Genomic DNA, 9,677 nt, shown 5'->3' with positions numbered 1-9,677 from the left:
TGAGGTTGGATCAACACTGCCAAATGAGCATGAAAGATAAGGACTAAGAGCTACTTGTTGGTATAGCAACAGGAAGGAAGAGACAAACATACGGGAGGGAAATCAGAAAACTATCAGTCTACACACGTATCCTGTTCCATCGTTTTGTTGCTCTTAGGATGCGTGTTAATCACCATGACTAATGTTACCAGGTCAACAAGGAGTGGAGCCCAGATGGAATCAGGTATGTGTGACCCCTCCAGCCTCCTACTGCATCATCAGCCCCACGTTGTGTTTCTCCAGCTCCTCCCTCATAGGAGACTCAACTCTGTTGAGATGCGTCAACCCTGTTGCTGCAGAATCCAAACACAAAGCTGGATAGCCCACCATGGTGTATGCTCTGCTTGCTCAGCCACCCTGCCTCAGCAAACCTCACAGTCATGGCCTCCCGATCTGTCACTCAATGAGAGGTTCTGTGTTCTTGCTGTGCCTCCTGGTTTCTGCCCACTTGGCTCTGGTCCTCTTTGCCTGGGCAGCTCTACCCTGGCCCTGCTAGGGTCTCATTATGAAACACAGACCCAAACACTTGCCCGGGACGGCAGGAAAACAAGTGAGATCATGGAATCACTGACATGGATCTTTTTTTAGGCGAGCTTATGGAAAGCAGGGGAACAGTCAGAGAATTAGGGATGAGTAAATGTTATTCCAATGGAGGTTTGACTTCCTGGATATGGTCAGGAGAGGATTATTCAGATGACTGTCTGCATTTAAAAGTGATGGCCACCTGACACTGACATGATGTCTCTAACATAAACTTTATTAACTTTTTAACGTCTCTAGGCAATGAATCAGAAGCAGTTGGTATGAAAGAGAAGGGTTTCCTAAGGGAGTCTGACAAGTCTCCCAAAGTGCCCCTAAGGGAGAGGTTGTTGAGGTGGGAACAGGGCAGCATGAGAGTTAGTCATCTGGTCTCTAGCCCCCACACCTCTGGGGCATAGCTTTCCTTCTCGGTCCCCTTGTATCAGCAAGCTGATAGGCTCTTCCTGCTTCCATTTGTGCCACAAATTTGCTGGCCTACCTTTTAACATCTTGCTTCACCTAGATTTAGCCAGACTCACCAGTGGTTTGAATGAGAATGGCTCCCATTGGCTCAAATATCTGAAAGCTTAGACATCAGGGAGTGCAACACTTTGATGGGATAGAAGGATTAGGAGGCGTGGCCTTGTCAGAGGAAGTATGTCACTGTGGGTGGGCTTTGAAGTTTCAAAAGTCCATCCCAGGCCCAGCCTGTCTCTCTGTCTCTGTCTCCATCTCTGTCTGTGTCTCTGTCTTTGTCTCTCTCTGTGTCTGTCTCTGTCTGTCTCTGTCTCTGTCTCTGTCTCTCTGTGTCTCTCTGTCACACACATCCACACACACACACACACACACACACACACACACACGCTGCTGTTGCCACTGCCACTGCCTGTGGATCAGGATGTAGAACCTTTGGCTACTTCTCCAGCATTATGTTTGCCTGTATCTTGCTGCCAGGCTCCCACCTGCTTCCTTTTACTAAGAGTTGCCTTGATCATGGTGTGTCTTCACAGTAACAGATCAGGGACTAAGACACCTGGTGTCCTAATCCGCTGTGACAAACACTGTGATCAAAAGCCACTTGGAGAGGAAAGACTTTATTTCATCTTACAGTTCATAGCTCGTTTTGAAGGGAGTCAGGGCAGGAGGAGCTCAAGGCAGGAAGAGGAGGCCATGGAAGAAAGCCACTTCCCGGCTTGCACAGCTTGCTTTTTATTTTATACAACCCAGGACCACCCAACCAGGGGTAGCACCTCCCACATGAGGCATTTTCTTAGTTGAGTTTTCCCTCTTCCCTTTTGATTCTGGCTGGGGTCAGATTAACCAGCATATCAGCTTTCCATGCACCTCAATCAAGAATTGCCAAGAGAAATCCAAGCCGGGGATGGTGGCGCACACCTTTAATCCCAGCACTCGGGAGGCAGAGACAGGTGGATTTCTGAGTTCGAGTCCAGCCTGGTCTACAAAGTGAGTTCCAGGACAGCCAGGGCTATACAGAGAAACCCTGTCTCAAAAACAAACAAACAAACAAAAAGAGAGAGAGAGAAATCAGTTAGGACGCAAGGCAAGAAAGAGGGGCACAGAGTTCTTTAATAGGACATGAAATTACCCGCCATCTCAATGAAATAAAATATAAAAGATCAAAGCATTTGAAAAGATAAACCTGAACTAGTGAGATGACTCTATGGGTAAGGACACTTGCCATCAGGCCTGGGGACCTAAGTTTGAACTCCAGAATCCACATAGTGGAAGGAGAGAACTGACTGCAGTCACATATGCAGACATGCACATATATATACACACACACACATACAGTCCAAAATAAATAATAATAAATTACATGTAATATTTTTAAAGAAGATAAGCCATTAAGATAAGTTAGTAAAATTAAAACCCAAAATCCACTAAAATCCATTAGAGGTTTTAACAAGATATTTCATTTTAAAGTGATGAATACAGTGACCCAGGACAGCCTTGAATTTGCAATACACCTGCCTCCTGGGTAGGAGGAACAATTCAACTTCCTGAGTAGCTCGCAATACAGCTTCCGGAGGAGACTTCCCCATCCTAAGGCATCAGAAAGCGATGAACCTTGCTTCTTAACAGGAAACTCCAACTTGAAGCTGTAGTGGAACATCCTATGCATCCACTTCAGTAGGTAAAACTTACGGCTGACCTTACCAAGTGTTGATAAGGATACGGACGGAACATTAGGGATCCTGTACTGCCGGTAGGACAAACCTCTGTTAGCAGTCCGTGCTGGTGTTTCCTATCCCACTTAATATGTGACAACTGTGAGCTGACAGCAAGAGGGCAGTCAATGTAATTAGCCCGAGAGCCACACTTGCTGTGAACTGACTTGCTACGTGTGTTCTACCCAGGGTCCGCACTGGTATGGAGTTGAAGCCTTCTATGTACACATGATCAACTTCCAGAGACACAGCTCTATTGAGCCTGATAAATAAGACTGGATCAAGTAGACAAACCTCCCCAGGTCCCTTCATCCATGGAGGTGGAGCAGAAGACCGGTGTGCAGGTTGAAAACATAGTCACAAAGGCAGAGTTTATTTCAATGTTCCCTAGGGCTATGGGAAACCGCGCCCCCTCCCCTTCTTTCCTTTCTTGTACTAGCTCTTGCAGCCAGAGTTCTGTGCATGCTAAGCACATGCTCCACCACAGATTCCACTTTCAGGCTGGGATATTTCAAAGTACCTAGTGAGGAAGTGGAAATGCTAAGTAGCCCAATCTAATCGCGGCACCTTGTCTATAGGTGTTGGCTTCTCACATGGCCCCTCATGAAAAGGTGAAAACACCGTCACCTAGCAAAACCAAAGTGCAGGAATGTGGCTCAGCTAAAGCAAGGGGAAGTGAGGAGTCTTCATGGGACCAGTAACTCACGATGCTGGACGAGCCGGATACTGGTGGCTTTGCTCCTCAAGATATTTTGCAGAGCCTGCAGCTGAAAACTCCTCAAAGTACGAGGCCTGGAGTTGGGCATGGCTGTTTTCAGTATATTTTGAAATTGCTTTAATGAAAACAGCCATTTGTATAAAAGCAAAAATAGATGGCGGAGGAGGACCAGGAGGAAGATGCTTGCCCCTTCTGGGGGAATCACAAAGAACAAAGCGAAAACTAAAGCTCATTAAAACGGCTTCTTAGAGCCTCATGTATTAAACTTCGCATTTTCTGGCCGCTGTTTTGAGGCATTAAGAGACTCGTATTTTAATATAAAAACCACAGAACGCTGGCTTTTTTTCTGTGCTGTGCCATTATCTGGCTTTTGGCAGACTTAAAATTCTTCCTTTTAAAACTATTTCCTTTTGGAGGTCAGCTGAAAGTCCAGTTCAAGTACCACATTGATAAAACCGAACACAGGACCACTCTTAAAAGCCAACAATTATGGGTCCCAGTAGAAAAACACTCCGCGGTGCCAGGCTTCTGAGACATCATGCCTCAAACGTGGCTTTGTGTCAACGCAGCTGTATCCACAGGCGAAAAGTTAAAAGACTTATTTGAAAATGTTTCCACTTTTGGAAGCTCCCTTTTGCAACTTCACTGCTGCTGGACAAGCAAGAGCTGGGTTTGGAGGATGCTGCTCCAGCTACCAGGCTGGGTCTGAGGTCACATGCCCTGACCTTGGGAGGAAGCCTGGTTTGATGGCTGTCAGGTCCTCTAAGCTCTAGCCAAGTTTTCTCCATCAGTCTGCATAGCTCCAGCAAGTGGTGTCTATATTCTGATGGCAAAAGACTGAAATGTGTTCATTCATTGGGCAGGCATGACGAACTCACGGGGATCAAGGATTTTGTTTTAGTTGGCAGATTTGGTGGCTTAAACTCACATTCATCTTTAACACAGTTTATACTTACGGGTGTCCCATGAATTCTATTCCCTTACTACCCCATAAATAGCCTGCCATTCCTATTTGGTTCTGTACAATTTTCTCTGAAGTGATGGCTACCGAACAGAACACAGGTGTAGGACAAAAATCACAGGGGCTTGGAGCAAAACAAGACTCCAGATAACTAAACTGTTGACCACTGGTAGAGAATTGAAAACAATGTCTGTACACTTGAAATAGGAAGAGGACTGATCCAGATGAGGTCTTTTTGTTGTTGTTGTTTTTTGGTTTTGGTTTTCCGAGACAGGGTTTCTCTGTGTAACCCTGGCTGTCCTGGAACTCACTCTGTAGACCAGGCTAGCCTCAAACTCAGAAATCCACCTGCCTCTGCCTCCCAAGTGCTGGGATTAAAGGCGTGCACCACCACTACCAGGCCAGATGGGGTCTTTTTAAGTCAACTTTACCCTGAAGGACAAGGGAAATACAAAAAGATACATATGTCATCACGTGACACCAGCTCCATGGACTTCTGAAAGAGTTAGCACCCTGACTAGCCAGTAAAAGGATCATCAACCCTCAGAACTGCCATCCCCCTCTCCCTGCTGGTTCTTAGCAAGCAGGAGCCAGAAATCTAGGCCCTGCCTGATTTTGGAAATAAAGTTTTATTGTAACATGGCTACACTCATCCCTTTGCATGCGATTTGCGACTAGTTTTGTACAGGCCTGGCACAGTGATTTCTTGCAGCAGTGACTGCCTGGCCCATGGAGCTATCTGGACCTTTCCAGAAGTTTCCAGACCACTGGTACAGAGCAACCCTGAGCAGGAGAGAATATGAGTAACAGACGTAACTTTAAATTTCCTAGTGACTACATCAAAAGCAAAAAGTGAAAGGGCTTTCACTATCACATCTTATCTCCTCCATACATCCAAACTAGTTCAACTTACAAATATCATTTTAAAAATGGGAGATCTGATCTTTTCCTACAGCTTTCAAATCCAGAGCTCACTTTGCCTTGGCAAGCACGTCTGGGCTCACCCCAACTGTACTTCAAGAGCTCAGCAGTCTCCTGTCAGATGACTCCTGGGCTAGAGGTGACACTGAAGAGCACAGAGCTGGAATCTGCTCCAGGCCTCAGAAGCCTTTCTATCTCTAGCCCAGGTATCTACTGAAGGGCAGACATGGCACCAGGAAAATTTGCCCTTTCACCTTCCCTCTCCCCTGCTAAACCATTAGATTACATTCCTAAAGCTAGCCTCCAAGGTTTAGTCCCTTATTTAGCCACTGAGTCATTTCTGAGACTAAAAACCAAGGCCTGGCATTCACAATTCATTATTTGGCTATACTGGCTAACCTGCCCAATCAGGACTTACCAACTCATCCCAGCATAGACTTCCCACCCCCCTTTCTACTTAAAAACCCACTCCTACAGAGAGAGAGAAACCCCTATTGATGCCTTTGTCCAATCTACACCAATCTAGATGTAGCCCTCCACCCCCACCCCACTTAACTCCCTCAGGTAATAAATCTCCTTTTTGCTATCAGGGTATGTTCTGTCTTGACCCTAAGCCACACCTCCTGCCACCACAACACTACCCTTAGCCTTCTGCTATATGGGCACAATGTAAATTACACAGACAGATACACACACACACACACAGGGGGGGGGGAGGGGTGTGTGTGTGGGAGAGAGAGAGAGAGAGAGAGAGAGAGAGAGAGAGAGAGAGAGATTGAAACTGTTCAGCTCCTAGCTGCAATGAACTCCGAAGCATTTAGGGACATGCTCTCACGCTGTGCCAGCCAGGCACACTGAATGGTGGAAGACAACAAAACTACATGTGCTTTTGCGAAGGGCAAAAGAGAGGTGGTAAACGAATGCTCTATGCTTAGATGAGGGTGGGAAGAAAAGGACTGATAGGTACCACTTAAGGATTAAGCCTGGCCTGTCAGTCCAATTGTATTTAGCAAAGCAAAACATTGCATTAATACAGGTTTACAACAACAAACAAAAGAAAATCTAGACACTTGCTAATGGAGAAAAATGAAGAGATCACAGAAGTTGAGATTCCTGGCATCTTTTGGAAAATTTGAGGAGCTTGAAACACAGCAGCTGCCTCCCCTATGACATCACTTGGCTGCATGGAGTTGCTCATGCTGCCTCTTAAGAGAAGGTTCTCTTTAGATGGTTCCCATCCCGTCTCCATCATTCTCAGCCATTACTCACCTGTTCATGTAACTAACCTGGGTTTCACCTGTCAGAGTTCTGATAGACTAATGTTGGACAGAATACAGTCATATCCTTTCCACAAGAGGAAGAACTTCAGCAGAAGTAGAAAGTACTGTTTACCATGTATGAGTTTCTAGAGGGAGCAAGTGAACCTTTCTCAGCTTTGACTGTTTAGTCCCCATCTTTAGCAACGAAGTGTGTAACAAATACCTCCTAAGGCCTCTGCTTGTAGCCACCAACTGTGTCAGCCACATTGCTGGTCTTATTCTTCTTGCTTAAGTGATTAAGACATTGGAATCTGACACACTTGAAGATTTAACTACAACTGACAACCATGAAATTAATGGCTTCTCTGACATCCCATTAAGGTATCTGCGTGCCCCGAGGCTTGTTATCTGGCCTAAATTCAGTTGTTCCAAAGCTTACTAACAGTTTAGGAGTCAGGGCACTGCGTGTTTTACCGAGTTAAAACACCACTGCTTCATAAAGTCTGCATCTTTTATTTGAAAACATTTTGATGACTGGTGGTTTGGATACAGCTCGTTCCCTAGAGATCTGGTCCTTAGTTTGACTGCATGTGAAGTGGTGGGACCTTTAAGATGTGAGACCTAGAAAGAGTTAGTATTGGGAGCACTATCCTGGGAAGCTATTCAGGAGGTTTTCAAGGAGGTTGAGCTAGCTCTCTTGAGAATGAGTTACTACGAGGCCTCTTCTTTCCTTTGGGTTCTTGCCTGGCCATATGAGTGTCTTCCCCAAGCACTTCCATCACAAAACACCACCGGCCATTAGACTCTCAGCAGAGGCCTGATCTGATCTTGGACTTTCAGTGAATGAAAGCAAACCTTTGCTTCATGAAGTTGCCCCATGCTCAGGTTTACTTTTCGTTGTTGTGAGAATACATTCTGAACAAAGGCAAGCTGGGGAGGAAAAGTTTGTTTCAACTTGTATTTCCAGTCCGTCAGTGATGGAAACCAGAGCGAGAACTGAAGCGAATGCTGAAGCAGAAACCAGAGGAACTCTGCCTACAGGCTTGTTCTCTCTGGCTCCCACTTGGTCGGCTTTCCCTTATAACCACAATCACCTGCCTAGGTATGGCCCTGCTTTGAGTGTGCCTGGCCTCTTCAATCAATTAGCAGTCAAGAGGACTACCCATAGACATGCCCACAGGCTGAAATGATAGAGGTAATTCCCCAATGGGGACTCCCTCAGTTAACTCTGGGCTGTGTCAAGTTGATAACTGAAGCTAACTTGGAGATCTAGCCTCACGTATTTCATTAGAGATGTGGAAAACTTTAATTCATGAAGGGATACTTAGAATAATTTGCTACTTTCCATAAGATTGGCTCTTCTGAAAAGAAACCCAATGAAAGTATTTTTTCAAAGTTACTTGGTGTTTGCTTTTTTGAGCATACTAAATGTATGGTGTCTTAGTCAGGGTTGCTATTCCTGCACAAACATCATGACCAAGAAGCAAATTGGGGAGGAAAGGGTTTATTCGGCTTATACTTCCATACTGCTGTTCATCACCAAGGAAGTCAGGACTGAAACTCAAACAGGTCAGGAAGCAGGAGCTGATGCAGAGGCCATGGAGGGATGTTCTTTACTAGCTTGCTTCCCCTGGCTTGCTCAGCCTGCTCTCTTATAGAACCAAGACTACCAGCCCAGGGATGGTTCCACCCACAAGGGGCCTTTCCCCCTTGATCACTAATTGAGAAAATGCCTTACAGTTGGATCTCATGGAGGCATTTCTTCAACTGAAGCTCCTTTCTCTGTGATAACCCCAGCTGTGTCAAGTTGACACAAAACTAGTCAGTACAGATGGAATATATAAAGATTACTATATCGGGATGGCATTGTACTTATCTCTGTTCATTTTCTGTTTCTTATAAAAGAATATCTGAGACTGGGTAGTTTATGAAGAGCAAAGAGATTTATTTTGGGTCACGGATCTGGAGGCTCGGTGTCATAGCAACAGCAGCTGTCAAGAGCAACAGCAGAACATGGTAGAAGGTGAAAGCCAACTAAGTAAATACACATAAAACTGCAAATCACAAAAGGTAGTCTGACCTTATGACCGCCCACTCTTGTGATAAGTAACCTATTCCCAACAGGCAGGCGTTGATCCCTCTTATGATCTGATCCTCCCCAAAGGCCCTGCCTCTCACCACAGCCGCAGCGCCAAATAAATCTCAACACAAGCTTCTGGATACGAAAGGAAACATGGCAACCATATATCATGTTGTCTCTGGTCACCTGTATGGTCTAACCCTTGAACCCCAGTTCCCTGCAGCTAACCTGGGATCAATAGACAACCTGATGAACCTCACAAACAGAATACCCCGAAGAACCTGTTTATGAGAGCAAAGTCTTACTCTGACACCATTTCAGAGATCTCAGTCCATCTCAGCAGAGTTCATGGTGACAGGAGAGTGTGGCACCTCACATCATACCATACCAGGAAGCTGAAGGAGTGGCTGGAACTAGGGATCATAATTCCCCAAACACCCTGTGACTGCCCTATGTCCATGCTACTCATGGCAAAGAACACTCTAAACACGAGCCTGCAAGGAAGATTTCAAGTTTAAACCATATGGCCGTCTGGTCTACAACCTGCTTCCCTGGTGGGCTAACTGTTTCTGGGGTTGATCCTGTGCCTTGTTCTGATTAAAAAAAAAAAAGACTTATTTATTTTATGTATGTGAGTCTAGTGTCACTCTCTTCAGACACACCAGAAGAGGGTATCAGATCCCACTGCAGATGGTTGTGAGTCACCATGTGGTTGCTGGGAATTGAAGTCAGGACCTCTGGAAGAGCAGTCAGTGCTCTTAACCACTGAGCCACCTCTCCAGCCCCCTTGTTCTGGTTTTTAATAGTGGTAGGTTATCAGAGATTTCTAAGGTCACTGGCATCTCTGGTATCTTAGCTATCTTTCTACTGCTGTGCTAAAACACAAAGACAAAGGCAACTTACAGAAGAAAGAGCTACAGTTCCAGAGGAGAAATAATCTGTGCTGGTGGCAGGGGGGGAGACAGGCATAGTGGCCTGGAAGAGCTGAGAG

General features: G+C 45.6%; 1 long non-coding RNA gene across 1 annotated transcript in view; it reads right to left on the bottom strand.

The window, feature by feature from the left end:
* Positions 1–3,098: 3,098 nt before the first annotated feature.
* Positions 3,099–9,677, bottom strand: part of BC039771 (cDNA sequence BC039771) — a 52,478-nt gene continuing 45,899 nt past the window's right edge. The window contains exon 4 of the long non-coding RNA NR_033220.1: positions 3,099–4,858. This is a non-coding gene — a long non-coding RNA (cDNA sequence BC039771). The remainder of the gene's footprint in view (positions 4,859–9,677) is intronic.

Source organism: Mus musculus, chromosome 2 (assembly GCF_000001635.26).
Source record: "Mus musculus strain C57BL/6J chromosome 2, GRCm38.p6 C57BL/6J".
Lineage (NCBI taxonomy): Eukaryota > Metazoa > Chordata > Mammalia > Rodentia > Muridae > Mus > Mus musculus.
The sequence above is the reverse complement of the archived record's forward strand: the minus strand, read 5'-3'. Positions and strand labels throughout refer to the sequence as shown.